At 40.4% G+C, this 14,988-nt stretch overlaps 1 protein-coding gene across 9 annotated transcripts in view; it reads left to right on the forward strand.

Annotated features, from left to right (window-relative positions):
* The window catches only part of TNIK (TRAF2 and NCK interacting kinase), a 396,690-nt gene that overhangs the window by 33,478 nt on the left and 348,224 nt on the right, over positions 1 to 14,988 (forward strand). Inside the window, exon 1 of one of the 9 annotated variants that reach the window (XM_009201368.4) lies at positions 9,563 to 12,125. The exons of the other annotated variants lie outside the window; for them this stretch is intronic. The gene's annotated coding sequence lies outside the window, so the exon portion shown is untranslated. Of the gene's footprint in view, positions 1 to 9,562; positions 12,126 to 14,988 lie in introns of those variants that run through there. 9 annotated transcript variants of the gene reach the window in all.

A 14,988-nucleotide genomic window follows, 5' to 3' on the forward strand; every position in this document is an offset into this window, starting at 1 on the left:
AAAGGGGATCAAAGGCAGAGTATTTAATCTTAGAAGTTAGGAAGGATTTTTCTCAAATAGGAAGAAAGGAAGAGAAGAAACATAAGAGCTGAGATGGAAAGGAGAATGTGCGAGGAAATCTTTTTTTCTGATGACCTTGATTTTTCTTAGTAAGGAAGGAAGCCAGCTTTTCTGTTGAGATGGAGAGGAGGTGACTGGGGATTTTAGGAGGGCAGGAAAGGTATGAAGTACACCTATCTGGGCAGTCTGATGAAGATAGAGATTAACAGTAGGATTCCTGAGATGTGTTTATGGCCCAGCTAGAATAATAAGTCAACTAACAAAAGGATGTTAGCAATGGGTAGTGTCTTTGTGATCCATTAATCCAGCTCCCAAATTTTATACTTTGTCATTCTGTATCCCTTTTATCTGTGATCTGCCAAGACCTGGGCACTTCCACTTATCTTGGAGGATCTTACATCTGTTTTCCACTTGCTTGTTGGTTTGTTTATGATGAGTTTTGAGTGGCATTTGTCCAGGTAGGCAGCCATTTGGCACCTGAATCTCGCTCTTCATTGATCTCTCCAACTCCAGCGACCTTAACCTCTCCTCTCCTCTGTCACCTGTACCTAAGGCTGAAATTCAGGAGGCTGTGTGGTCTTACCGAGAAAGCAGAGAAGGGCTGGCAGTGGCAGAGTGTGGTGAGAAGGGGCTAATGGACAGGTGCCCAGGAGTGGAGAAGCCCTGGAGACTCTGGAGAGGACGGGGCTCCAATTCAAAAAGAAGGGAAGTTGAAGCAAGGTAGGCCTGAATAAAACTCATTCCTGTTTAAAATAGTTTTGTGTACATTCCAAGATGATTTTGATGTTTAAAAAGAATGTATTTTTACATGCATGGTGCTGTCATTTCTTCCCTTTTTTTTTTTGGACAGAGTCTCACTCTGTCACCCAGGCTGGAGTGCAGTGGCATGATCTCCCCTCACTGCAACCTCTACCTCCTGAGTTCAAGGGATTCTCCTGCCTCAGTCTCCCAAATAGCTGGAATTACAGGTGCCTGCCACCATGCCCGGCTAACTTTTCTGTATTTTTAGTAGGAACAGGGTTTCACCATGTTGGTCAGGCTGGTTTTGTACCCCTGACCTCAAGTGTTCCGCCCTCCTCAGCTTCCCAAAGTGCTAGGGAGACAGGTATGAGCCACTGTGCCCAGCTCTTCCCTTTTTTTAGACAAATAGAACCCATATTGTTCATAGTAAAATATTTTTTAAATGTAGAGGAAAAAGCTATTATGGGGATGTTTGCTTCATTGAGTTAAAGGTAAATACTCTGCAGGAATGGGTAATAAATGTAGCATGGTAAATAAATTTGTAGATAGTCTATCTAATTATGTATACTTTTCTGTATATTTAGCCATAGGGGTGTTAAAAAAAGTTGGCATTTGTGTTGCTGTGAACTAATGTTACTATTTATGACATTCCTAATGTTTAGCTGAGAAGAATTGTTAGTTTGTACACCACTCTTTCAGTATTTGGCAGCTTGCTTAAATTGTGGTTTTTGATATTTGGACATGTATATTAAAAACAAATATTAATTTCATTTCTTCATTCCAAAACACACAAATTAATCATGCATGAATTGCATGGGCGTGCACATAAATGCAACATACCAGTTTATGCGAACTCAGATCTTTTTTAATGTAAAGAGTTCGGTTTTAAATGATTTGGGTGATTGTAGTCATTCCCTCTATTTAGTAACATGTGCCCAGATTTATACAGCTATGCAATGAATACCTATGCACATGCTGACAAAATGTCACACATTGACTCATTTGCACATTGTCTAAAATACCTGTAATTTTAAGCCATGGAAGGTCCTAAAAAAAGGGAAAGTTCAACCTGGGCTTAAAATGGCAATTAGAATCACATATTTTCACTGGAGAAAGGATGCAACAGGATGCATAGTTTAGCTTTTTCATTTGTGCAGATGAAGATCCCAGGGTTCTGAAGATTTCCATTGTTCAAAGCCACTGGGCTAGGAAGTGTTAGAGCACTAATGAGAACTCACTAATGAGAACCCCTTTATATCAATGAAGAGAATGTTTGGTTGATTGAAAAATTTGTTTTTAACACAATTTTATTGGACTATGAACTCTTGAAGGGTCAAGGCTAACTTGGGGTCCCATGGTATTCATCTTTGTATCTCAGTGCACAGCACAGTTTCCAGTACATAGTAGGTATTTGGTGAATGCATGATTTCCAAAAGTAAGTTTATTTTCTCCGTTCTAATAATATTTAAAAAAATTAACAAAACAAAAAAGGCATTTTGAGAAAGTAGAGTTTAAAAAATAAAATTAATAAATTGAGTTAAAACTGAAGCTAGTGAATTGGTTTTCTTGACTATATAAATATTGTCTTAATGTTTACAGTTGGATTTGCTAATTCCCAGAAGTAAATGGCCATTTGTAAACAGTGTGTTTGGTTTGAATGCATATGTATAAACATGTGGTGTGTGTAAGTATGTGTAAGGGAGTTTATATTTTATTTATGTATGTCTTTTACTACTTTATTAACATATATTATATTTTACTTAACATTTCCAGAGAATGCATTAAAATTAATGTTCCCTGAGACTTAATCTTTCCTGAGAAAGGATCTATCCAGTGGTTTAGTCAAACTGACTTTACAGGATGTTCTGTAATTGGTGGACACAGGGCTAGTTCCTTCTGTATTAATCATGTTATTTAATTCAGTGTCACAATAATATTGTTTGTTGCTTTTATTTACAGACAAAGCACTGAAAAGTTAAGTCTCATTTACACAACTGGTCGGGTGTGGTAGGTCACACCTGTAATCTCAGCACTTTGGGATGCTGAGGCAGGCGGATCACAAGGCCAGGAGTTTGAGACCAGCCTGGCTAGCATGGTGAAACCCCATCTCTACTAAAAATACAAAAATTATCCAGGCTTGGTGGCACGCACCTGTAGTCCCAGCTACTCGGGAGGCTAAGGCAGGAGAATCACTTGAACCCAGAAGGTGGAGGTCGCAGCAAACTGAGATTGTGTCAATGCACTCCAGCCTGGGCGACTGAGCCAGACTCCCATCTCAAAAAAAAAAAAAAATTACACAACTAATCAGGAGCAGAACTGGGTCTTCTGAATCAATGTCCCTGCTTTTTATCCAGCAAACCAGCCTGGCTCCGAGGTTAGCATCTTCATATGTTATCTTATGAAGGGTGGTTGGGGTATAGCTGGAGGTGAGGATGAACAAATTTCAGGAATATATAATTTTAAATAGCTGAGAACGATAGTGTACAACCACGGGCACCCACACCCAAAAGGGCTGGTGGTACCATGACTGCAGAACGAAAGTATTTTCCAAGTTGGATCACAGCTCCCTTATACTCAGGCCCATGAAGGGGCAATGGAAAGAGGGGCGTGAATTCTAGATGATAAGCTGGTAGGCTCTTTTCCAAGAGGACTCATTTCAGATGGGTGAATTTATCACAATGGGTCAGTTCTGCCACTCAGGCTCAGGGACCTCACTTTGTATTTTCTGGGGTATGTGCATGTGTGTGTGCGCGCGCGCGTGCGTGTGTTCAGGGAGCAGAAGGCAGTTTCTATATCTTGTTTAGAATATTGTGCCAATTTATTAAATTACAGTGAGAACTAGAACTATCAAAGCCACTTGGTTTATGTAGAACTAATATATGCATTTTTTGGTCTAGGTGATAGACTTAGTTTACTGTCTAACCTGGCCTTTCATATCTTAGTGATGGAAGCAGTACAAAAGGGTAGGATTTGTACAGTAGTCCTCCTTATCTGTGGGTTCATTTTCCACAGTTTCAGTTACTCAGAGTCAACCACAATCTGAAAATATTAAATGGAAAATTCCAGAAATAAACAGTTCCTAAGTTGTAAATTATCCCTCGTTCTGAGTAGCATGATGAAATCTCGAGCTGTCCCACTCTGTCTGCCCAGGCCATGAATCAGGCCCTTATCTCGTGTATTCACACAATAGACGTTGCCCTCCCTTTAGTCACTTAGTAGCTCTCTTGGTTATCGACCAAATTGACTGTTGCATTTTTTTTTTTTTTTTTTGAGACGGAGTCTCACTCTGTCGCCCAGGCTGGAGTGCAGTGGCGTGATCTCAGCTCACTGCAAGCTCCGCCTCCTGGGTTCAAGCCATTCTCCTGCCTCAGCCTCCCCAGCAGCGGAGATCACAGGCACCCACCACCACGCCCGGCTAATTTTTTGTGTTTTTAGTAGAGATGGGGTTTCACCGTGTTAGCCAGGATGAACTGTTGCAGTCTTGCAGTGCTTGTGTTCAAGTAACCCTTATTTTATTTAATAATGTCCCCAAAGTGCAAGAGTAGTGATGCTGACATGTTGTTATAATTGTTCTATTTTATTATTAGTTATTGCTAGTAATCTTGTATTGTGCTTAATTTATAAGTTAAACTTTACCATAAGTATGTAGTATAGAAAAAAAAGTGTATATAAATCAGTAGTATTCTTAGTTTCAGGCATCCATATATTCTCTACAGATAAAGGAGGAGTCCTGCACTCATGGCTATTCTGTGGCAGAGCTGGGAATAGAACTCTCATGTCCTCAGCTCTTGGCCCAGAGTTCTTTCCACCGGTTTTGGAGTGGAACTGGGACTCAGAAGTGCTGGAGAGGTGGGCCTACCTTGAGTGTTGCTACTCCTTTTTACTGCTTGTCTTCACCTACTGAGCAGTTTTATTGTTTATTCACATGGAAAGCTGGAATAGAGGTAAAATTAAAGTAAAAATAAACTTAAAAATCAGTTTAGGACTGGATGCTAGAATTCGAACTCCTGTAGGCAGGGACCAACTCTGTTTCTTCTGCATATCCCAAGAGGCTCCAGAGGCCCAGGGACAGTTGGGCCTGTCTTACCAACACTTAATGAAATGTCGGTTGAAATAAAAACCCTCATAAGTCAGGCATGGCTAAGTCAATCAGTCAGCAAATATTGACTGTCAGCTCCGGGCATGAAATATCTTGATCACTTGGACATTGATATTTCCCTTGTTACTAACTATGCTAAAAAGCCATCTTGGTTTTAGTGACGTGCCTCTCCTCGAGTCACAAACACATTCATAGAACAGCAAGCTTATAGGTCAGTGGCACTGACTCTGTTGTTGGAAATTGAAAAATGGGTGCTTCCACTTCTGCAGTAGCCGCTAAAACTTGTGGTCAAATTCAGTGCCTGAGCTTTGAAATCAGTTCAGTTCAAAAAACAGATGGGCTATTCTTCTGATGAAATGCTAATAATATCAACAATGACCATTAGTTATTAAGTGCTTAGTACTTGCATTACCTTGTTTCATTTTCACACCAACTGAGAACAATTGCCATGCTCTCCCCACTTCACAGAGTAAAGGAACTGGAGGTTCAGAGACTGGCCCAAGGTTATGCAGCTAATGAGTGGGAGCACTGGGATCTGAGCCCAGGACTTCCTTCAAAAGCTCTTTGTGTTTTCATCCTTAGGCAATCATCTTGAGCCTTGTCTATTTGTTTATTATTTTTTGAACAGTTTTCTTGTGATGGAGAATACAATTCATCCATTTGAAGTATTCAATTCAATGGATTTTTGTATATTCACAGAGCTGTGCAACCATCAATACAGTCAATTTTGGAACATTTTTATCACCTCCAAAAGAAACATCATTCCACATTTCCCTTCAACTGTATCCCCATCCCAGCCCTAAACAATCAGTAATCTACTTTCTGTCTTTATAGATTTTCCCATTATGGACAGTTACTCTAAGTAGATTTATACAATATGTGGTGCTTTGTGACTGGCTTCTTTCAGGTACCATAATGTTTTCAGGTTTTGTCCATGTCGTTACATGTTATAAAGTGAATGTTTGCATCCCTGTAAATTCCTGTGTTGAAGCCCTGACCCTCAGTGTGACTATGTTTGGAGATGGGCCCTTTGAAGAAGTGATAATGGTTAATAGAATCAAAAGCTTGGGTCCTACTCTGGTAGGATTAATATACTTATAAGAAGAGACACCAAAGAGCTTGCTGTCTCTCTGCCATATGGGGACACAGTGGAAAGGTGACCATCTGCAAGCCAGAAAGAGAACCCTCACCAGAAACCGACCCTGCTGGTCCTCAATCCGGGATTTCTAGCTGGACCACGATCTGAGATTACTGTAAGACAGTAAAGTTCTGTGGTTTAAGCCATCCAGTCTGTGGTATTTTGTTATGGTAACTCTAGCAGACTAATACCATGTATTAGTAGTTTATTATTTTTTTATGACTGAATAATGTACCATTGCATGGATATACCAATGTTGTTTATCTATTCATCAACCGATGGACATTTGGCTATGACCTCCCATATCCTCATTCTCCCCACCCCACCTTAAAGCAAGTACTAATCTACTTTCTGTTCCTGTAGATTTCTCTGTTCTGGAAATTTCATACGAGTGAAATAATACAATCTTGTGACTGACTTTTTTCATTTAGCATGTTTTCAAGGTTCATCCTTGTAGCAGCATGTATGAATATTTCACTCCTTTTAATGACCAAATAATATTTCAATGTGTGGAGATTGTAAATATTGTTTATCTATTCATCAGTTGATGGACATTTGGGTTGTTTCTACCTTTGGGCTATTATGAATAATGCTGCTGTGAACATCTGTGTACAACTTTATATGTGTACATACATTTTCATTTCTCAGGAGTCACTGAGAATTGCTGGGTCATATGGTTTTAGTCTCTAAGGTTTTGTAAGTCCTTTTGGAAGTTGCCAGAGTACTCACAATACGTAGAGGTAGCAGAATACAGAAGAATTAACAAAGGGTTTATGCCATATTTTTGAAATCTGATAATTATGTTTCCCCCTTCTGCTCCACATAGGAACACTCAATGGAATTATAGAATCTTAGAACTGGAAGGCAATTGAGAGGTGACCTAGTCTCACTGTTTAATTTTAAAGATGAGGAAATCAAAGTTCAGAGACTGACTCACTTCCCAGGATTGTACAGCTGGGTCATGGCTGGACCCGGACCACACATGTAATCTCTTTTTCTCTCAGGCGGTGTTTTCCACTGGGGTAACCTCTCTGACAGGGAGCAGTTCTTAGGAATGAGACTCAGTTGCTGAAATAAAGATGCTTCGTATATTGTTTCCCACTGGCTGAAGTCTATCTGGAGTTCAAAACTAGGTCATGGTAATTCTTTGGGATATGCCGTGTGGCCTTAGAGAAAGCTTGTCTTTCAAAGCCCTTTGATTATAGGAGGGGGTGAAGTCCCAGTGAGGTAGTGGCCTTGGGGACTGTCACAAAAGGGTGCTAGTAAGTATGAAGGAAACACAATTGTTGAAGTTCAGTGAGCAATCTGATTGCAGTGAAGTAGAATGTGCATGTCTCAGAGCCTGATGATCCAGGAGGTTTACAAATGTCAAGATTAACAAATAGAAATGGAAATTTGGCCAGGTGCGGTGGCTTACGCCTGTAATCCCAGCACTTTGGGAGGCTGAGGCAGGCGGATCACGAGGTCAGGAGATTGAGACCATCCTGACTAACACGGTGAAACCCCGTCTCTACTAAAAATACAAAAAATTAGCCGGGCATGGTGGCGGGCGTCTGTAGTCCCAGCTACTTGGGAGGCTGAGGCAGGAGAATGATGTGAACCCAGGAGTTGGGACTTGCAGTGAGCCGAGATCGGGCCACTGCACTCCAGCCTGGGTGACAGAGCGAGACTCTGTCTCAAGAAAAAAAAAAAAAGGAAATTTAAAAAGCTAGACATGAGATGAAAAGTCAAAAGTTAAATGATTTTTAGCTGTTTAAAATAACTATAAGTTATAATACCTTTCACAATACCAGAATCAATTCAATAAGTTCTAAAGAAATAAGCAACTGTAAAAGTTCTCATTGAAGAGGATTAGTGAAGATGCATTTAGTATGAAAGGGGAGAGGTGTATAAATGGTGACACTGGAATGATTTGCCAAGTTACTTGGTGAAACAAGCCTTCGTTATCAGAGATAGATAAGAGTATTCAAAATAGCTTACTTAATGCTCATAACGGCATTTCAGTTTCAATTAAGATATGCTACTGATTTATTGAGTCACTTATTGAATATTTTATACATAGAAAGAACATCTTGATTTTATAATTTCTTCAGACATATTTTATTTTGAGATGTGAAGAGTAGTTTTATTGTTAAACATTTCATGAAATGTGTAAAATGCTTGGCAACTGAATGAAAGTTCCAAAATCTGAAAGTACATTTTGTAGCACAGAGATATTCAGGGTCATTTAAAAATTGGAGCAAATAAATAGTCATTATGTGGTCTAAATTAAAGTATAGTAGTTTCTAAAATTCAACAACCATTTGTGAGCCATGTACTCTATGTAAGCCATCGTTCGCTTCTTAGAAATGCAAAGATTAACCGGGTATCATTTCTACTGCCAGGGAATTTGTAGTTTAGTGGCTGAAGCAGCATTTAATAAGAGCTTTATTGGCAAGAGAGAGAAAGAGAGAGAATAATAGAAGCGTAAAGGACAGGCCTAGGAAATATAGTTTTCATAATCATCTTTTAAATAAGGATTTATAAAGCCTGTCTCCTCCAATTAGTATTAAAGATGCCCTGTGGAGGCTAAGCCCTGCTGAATTCAGGATATAGATATTACTGTGATGAGATGTATGTAATTGGAGAAGGACATGACATATACGGAAAATGCTTAATGATTACTTGCAGGGGTGAATAGTGATAAATTGGACATTGGCTTTAAATATTGTAGAGTAAATGGGTGTAGCTGATGAAGCTTTTGTAAACTATGCCATCCATATTCAACTTTCCCTAGTTTTTTGATTTTATAGCTTCCCCCTGCAATCCAGGATCCAACTGAGTCTTTTTTTCTTAATCTAGTGGAGCCTCTACATCTTATTTGTTCTTCCTGATACTAACATGTTTGAAGAGACCTGTCCAGTTGTCTCGTAGAATGCCCTACATTCCAGATATGTAATGATTTCCTCATGATTACATTCAGATTACATATTTTTAGCAAGAATATTTCATGGCTGATGTTGAGTAGTTCTAATTGTGTCAGATTAGGGGTACATGATGTCAGGTTGTTATTCTCTCACTTGCCAGTTTACTGTCATATCTGTAAAAATCCAGGAAATAACTTGGACCTTCTTCTCAGAAAGATAGCCTAGGACATTTATCTGTCAGTTTTCGCTTACTCTGAGGCATATGATGAAATTGCCTTAGGCAATGAGAGACCTCTTGGCTGGGGGTAGAAGAGGAGTGGTCATTAATTTTTTCTTTCTTTCTTTCTTTTCTTTTTCTTTTCTTTCTTTTTTTTTTTTCGAGACAGTCTCACTGTGTCACCCAGGCTGGAGTGCGGTGGTGTGATCTCGGCTCAACGTCTGCCTCCCAGGTTCAAGCGATTCTCCTGCCTCAGCTTCCCGAGTAGCTGGGATTACAGACATGAGCCACCATGCCTGGCTACTTTTTATATTTTTAGTAGAGACAGGGTTTCACCATGTTGGCCATGGCTGATTTCGAACTCCTGACCTCACGTGATCTGCCCGCCCCTGCCTCCCAAAGTGCTGGGGTTACAGGCTTGAGCCACCGCGCCCAGCTAATTTTTTTTTTAAATCAACTGATTGGCATTAGGTCCAGTGATGTAACCTATTGTAACAGTTGTTGGAATCATGGCTGTTCCAATCCTAGGGGTTCTGTACACTTGTTCTGTGTCCCATCCATGCACGAATTTTTCTCTGCATTTGTCTTAATTGTGAGATTTGTTTTTGTTCTTTTGGCTTCATGTATAAGAATCTTTTCCAATTGGAAGAGGTAGAGATTTTAAACAGGGAAATTTATAGGCTGCATTCGTTTATTCAATAGGTACTTACTGGGAGCTTCCTTTTGTCAGTCACCTTTTCAAGTGCTGACGATACAGTGGTGAACAATACAAAGCCCTGCCCTCCTAGATCTTATGTTCTAGTGCTGAAGACCATTTATAAATAGATTAAACATTTGTAAAATGTCTAGTAGTGCTATGATGATGAAACAGTAGGGAAGGTGGTTACAGAGTGTGTCTGGGGTTGTTAATAAGATAAGATGGGTTGAAGACCTCTCTGAGGAGGTGATATTTGTGCAGAAATGTGAATAAGGAAAGGGAGCAGGTCATGCACCGAGCACCACCCATGAATAGGTACTGAGATGGTACATACTCTGTATGTCTGAGAAAGAGCCAGGCAGCGGGTTGGGCAACTGGAGGACAGTAAGGAAGGAGGAGCCTGGTAGAAAACTGGTGGAAAACTGGACATAGGAAGACTATCCAAGTACAATAGAGGCTGAGTCTGGTGTCAAGGAATCCCAGCAGGCTGATGCTGTATACTCCTCTACTTCTAGGAAAACAGGCATGAAAGACTGAAAATGGTTAGTGTAAAAACAGACTTTCAACTGAGGTCTTCCACTTAGTCTCAGGTAGTATAGAACTACATTAAATAACGCTTGACAGATTTGCTTTGCATTGTGTCTCCAAGGTGATACTATAGGTACTTTAACAAAACACAAATTAGCAGTCGGTTACACGCTTTCCAGCTGGGTATCTCTTTGTAAAGATACGCGAATAGGTTTAAATCCTGTGGTGTCATAAAATGAACACTGAAATAAGAGTTGGAAGATCTGAATCAATGAACTGGCCTGCGGGAAAGCTCTTGAACTTTCTCCAGCCTGAGCAGTCCCACTTAGCACACTGAGATAAACCTTCTGGTTATCTGATTGGGGCTGCTGGAAGCATGCAATGGCAGGATGGGTATGAATGTGCTTTATAAACTGTGATGCACTCGGCAGGTCTAAGGTATTATTATCATTTAAACTTTTATTATAGTTTTGCTAAACAGAGGCAGTCTGTTATCTAGCTCTCATTTGGAAGGGGAATGACAAATAGTTACTTCAAGGTAAAATGCTTCTTCAAGAGCAGAATCTGATCAATGCACCTTAAAGAACCTCATGAATTATTCAGCTATTCTTCAAACCAGCATATCTGAACTAAGGGAATGATCACTTTTCACTCCCATTTCAGGCTTCTGGAAATCAGCATGCTCTGTGTGAGACCCTATCTGGGGAATCTTCTTAAGTTTCAATGCTGGATTAATAAAGTAGAAACAACTTTGTGCTTCTTGGAGAAATGGAAATTCGGGAAGGATTGGTACGTCTAAGTTAGGCAATTGGTAAAGATTCATCGAGTCTCTAACATAAATGGGTGGATGGATGGATGGATAGATGGATAGGTAGATAGATAGATAATTAATTGATAGCTGGTGCTGTGGGGGATTAAAAAACATGTGAGAAATGGGTAGTGATAATAATTATAGCTGACATTATGAGCACTTCCATATTACCAGGCATGAATCCCCCCTTCAAACAATGTGAGATAACTACAATTATAATCCCATTTGACAGAGAAGGAAATACGATTTGGAGAGGTTAAGTAGCTTCCTCAAGGTCATATAGCTAGAATATGGCAGGGCTGGGATTTGACTTCCGATCTGCCTGACTGCAAACCTATATCCTTAACCATGTGCTCTCTCAAGTTGTATATAGTATCCTTGAGGAGGGAGGATTTTTCTCTAAGGAAAGTTGCATAGTAGTAAATTATGTAGAAATGCAACTGAAAAGAAAAGTCTGCACAGGTAGGAATTCAGAAGAAAAAGAGAGTGGATTAATGGGGCCCAAATTGGTCATGGGAAGTCTGTTGGAAGAGGAGGTCCTTAGCAGGGTCTTAACAGATTGGTAAGACTTGAACTGGAGAAAATGAGCCAGTTGTTGGTGCTGAGAGGATCCGGCCAGTGCAGAGATGCAGAGGTGGGAGTGAGCAAGAGGTTTATGTTCAGGGACAAGCAGGCAGAGAGGTCTTGTCCTTTATAGAAGAGTTTCTGATGAGCCATGGGGTGGGATATGTGTGTGTGATGGCATCACAATGGAAATTACTGTGAAAGGTAGAGGAGGGTAGGCCAAAGAGACTGGATTTTATCCTGTTAGCATAAAAAATCCTTAGATGGCTCTGAAACCAGCTAGTTATTTAATCAGAGCCGTGTCTGAAAGGGACTTAATTTGGAATCAGATATAAGGACCCGTTGGAGTTGTAAAAAATTGAATGTAAGTAAAAATATGTATGCATGTATGATATTATCATGTATTTGTGTATCTCTAGTTAAAAACAAAAGGAAAATGCATTGTTTCCTTGAGTTATGAATACTGCATATGCAAAATCTCCCAGAATTATGCCCATTCCATGTTTAAAGAGAGGAGCTGAGGTTCTGGAGAGGAAATTCTCGCCAAAGTTAGTTTGCTTGTTTGGCAGAAAATGAGATGTGCATGTTCCTGATGCTTTCAGGTTTCCTTCTCATTCTTGTGGTTCATTTTTGCTAGCTTGGCTGTGTTCCCTCTGGTCTGCATAACAAAAAAAATAGTTACCATTTATTGAAAACCTACATTCTGAGAGTTCACAGCAACCAACTGTAAGAATTAGATGGTATTATCCCTGTTTTGCTGGCAAGGAAACTGAAGCTCAGAAAGTTTAGAGACTAAAGTCACATATCTAGCACAGTAATTGGTAGAGTTAGACGTAGATATCAGCTTTGTTTAGTCAGAAAAGCCCTGCTCCTTCTTCTATACTTTGTGTGGTGGTTAGGAGGATAAACTTGGGTGTTGATTCTTGCTTTCTAAGTGCTCTTGGACAGGTTATTGAAGTTATTTGTGTCTCATTTTCCTCATCTGTAAAATGCTGATAGTCTCCGTACCCACCTGGCACATTATAAGGGCTCAATTAATCTCTTTTATGATTTTTAAAAATGATTGTTATCTATCACTAAGTTGTTCTGTTGGCTGTAACATTCTGGACCTCAGAAAAAGGCTTAAATTTTGGCACAAGGAAAAGAGGAACATCTTTGAAAATTCATTTCAGTTTGTGCATATTAATCTGAAAACTCTAATTAGCTATCTGTTTTTTCCCTGGGGTTTTCTTAACCCAGTTTCCACGTTGCTGCTGCTCACCTTTTCCTCTCTATGTACCTGTCAACAGTGATCACACACTGCTGCTCTGGGCTGGACCCTGTCTGCCTGCTGTTGGTTAAGCAAGAAAGAAGTTGATGTCTGCCTGTCATTCTTGCCTTCTCTTGAACAGGGAGGAACTGCCTCTTCTCCAAGAGAAAGGGTTATTAGACTGGCCCTACCTTATTTTTGACCTTGTGGAGCAAGGACAACTCAAGTAGGATGGTTTGAAGTTTCTCAAGAAGCCCCTCAGCAGACTTGAAGGCCTGTTATAAGAGCAGGCACCCAAGGCAAAAAAACCACCAAGCAATCACCAGGAAGGGGTAAAGAAAGGATTCAGAGAGAACCAATTCCTACAGGGCTTAGTTACTGTCTAAAATGGAAAACTACTCGTCCCATCCTTTATGTGTTCTTCTAGGGCCTAGAACACCAGATATGTTCATTAACGAGTTGCTGGTGAGGATCAGCTTCGGTGTAATTTCTAAGTGGGCCTTTCTGGGAGCTATGTCTTCCTTGCCTGACTTTAACGAGCAGTTGTATATGCAGATATATTCTTTGGTACTAGTAGTATTGATTTCTCACCCTAATTTAAAATAACCTGAAGTTTTTCTACTCATCTGAATGAATATTCACAACAGGAATTAAATCTGTATGTCCAGGGCTGCATAATTATCTATTCATTTCTGCTTGGAAGACCAGTATAAAAAGGTGAGCAATGAAGTCTTTCAGTGACCAAAATTTGGAATTAAACCTATTGCACCTCCATGAAAATACTAATGGCTTTTTTTTTTTTTTAACCCAGGTGACATTATAAAACACATGCAATAAATTTGTATGTTTGATGATTGCCAGTGATCAAAGGCAACTCTTTTTAAATTTTTTTTCTAAAAATTCCCCAAACTTGGAAGGTAGCAGTGAAATGAAAATACACTAAATAATTAGCACAGTTGACCAGCACCACTTTCAATCTCCCAGCATTAAGATGATGATCTCTCAGCCAGCCTGGTCAACAGAGAAAGACCTTATCTCTACAAAATTTAAAACATGAAAAATTAGCCAGGCACGATGGTATACGCCTGTAGTCCCAGCTCCTTGAGAGGCTAAAGGTGGAAGGATTGCTTGACCTTAGGCATTCAAGGCTGCAATGAGCTATATCATGCCACTGCACTCCAGCCTGGGTGACACAGAGTGAGGCCCTGTCTCTTAAAAAAAAAAAAAGATTATGATGTTTTATGGGAGTGGACATACACATGTGCACAAATCGGATCCACTGGGGCTCATTCTGCCATTAGCCCTGTTTGTGATGGAGACCATGCAAGGCAATCTGAGTGTAGTGGATTAATGGTGGCTTCCAATTCAATTCTTCTGTTGAGAAGTGGGGTCTATATCTCCTTCTCCTTGCATCTGAGTGGGTTTGATGACTGATTTGACATAAAAATATGGCAGAAGCAAGTCTCTACCAATTTTCCAGGCAAAGTCTTTTTTTTATTTTTTATTTTTTTGAGACAGAGTCTCGCTCTGTCTCTGTCGCCCAGGCTGGAGTGCAGTGGCGAAGTCTCAGCTCACTGCAAGCTCCGCCTCCCGGGTTCATGCCATTCTCCTGCCTCAGCCTCCCTAGTAGCTGGGACTACAGGCGCCCGCCACCTCGCCCGGCTAATTTTTTGTATTTTTAGTAGAGACGGGGTTTCACTGTGTTAACCAGGATGGTCTCGATCTCCTGACCTTGTGATCCGCCCGCGTCAGCCTCCCAAAGTGCTGGGATTATAGGTGTGAGCCACCACGCCCGGCCCAGGCAAAGTCCTAAATAGACTGGAGCCTTCATTCGTATCCTGAGAAACCAGCTGCCATGCAAGGAGCTGATTACTCTGAGACCTCCATGCTATGAGGAAGCTGAAGATACTCATCCGGAAAGGCTGTATGGAGTGAGGTGTCAGCCAGCCTTCTCAGGAAGGTGCCAGACACGTGAGTG

Source organism: Papio anubis, chromosome 2 (assembly GCF_008728515.1).
Source record: "Papio anubis isolate 15944 chromosome 2, Panubis1.0, whole genome shotgun sequence".
Lineage (NCBI taxonomy): Eukaryota > Metazoa > Chordata > Mammalia > Primates > Cercopithecidae > Papio > Papio anubis.